Raw genomic sequence first — 594 nt, 5'->3', positions numbered from 1 at the left:
TTTTCTTCCAGTAAACAGGTATATGCAGTGGTATACTGTATAAATTATGGTTTGTTGTAACACAAGCCCGTTCCCAGGTTCTCTCTCCTACCCATTGAGAGACCCTGGTTGGGTCTCGTAACGTGTCTCCCAGAATCTGGGAGATTATAAACAAACGATTTGGGGGAGAGGAAGATAAGTGCTTGCGTAACTAGCGTTTCCAGTCCAAGACCGGACAGAACACCTGTTCCTCGTCGTTCCTCGGTCCTTCTTTCTCCAAAACCACACGGAAAGTAAAAACTCAGGAGGATCGATGACACTTTTGTTTGAATTTTGGTAACGTCATATGAAACAGCAATGCAAGTGGCGAACTCCAAATTCACGAGATTTCCACAAGTGAATCGTTCTCGTACGCTTACCCTGCGAGGAGAGGCCCTTCCATCTTTCTAGATCGTACGTATTTCTTCTTCATATATGAAAAGTTTCATTTTTTTGGTTTGACTTTCCAAGCTATTAATACCTTACTTGTTATTGATTTGTCTATTCTCTGTTGCAGCACAAATTGGAGCCAATAAGAAGAACTGAGCGATATAACTAACCCAACAATGGTGCTAA

This window comes from Porites lutea, chromosome 3, assembly GCF_958299795.1.
Source record: "Porites lutea chromosome 3, jaPorLute2.1, whole genome shotgun sequence".
In the NCBI taxonomy this organism is placed as follows: domain Eukaryota; kingdom Metazoa; phylum Cnidaria; class Anthozoa; order Scleractinia; family Poritidae; genus Porites; species Porites lutea.
This window is presented reverse-complemented; position numbering follows the sequence as displayed.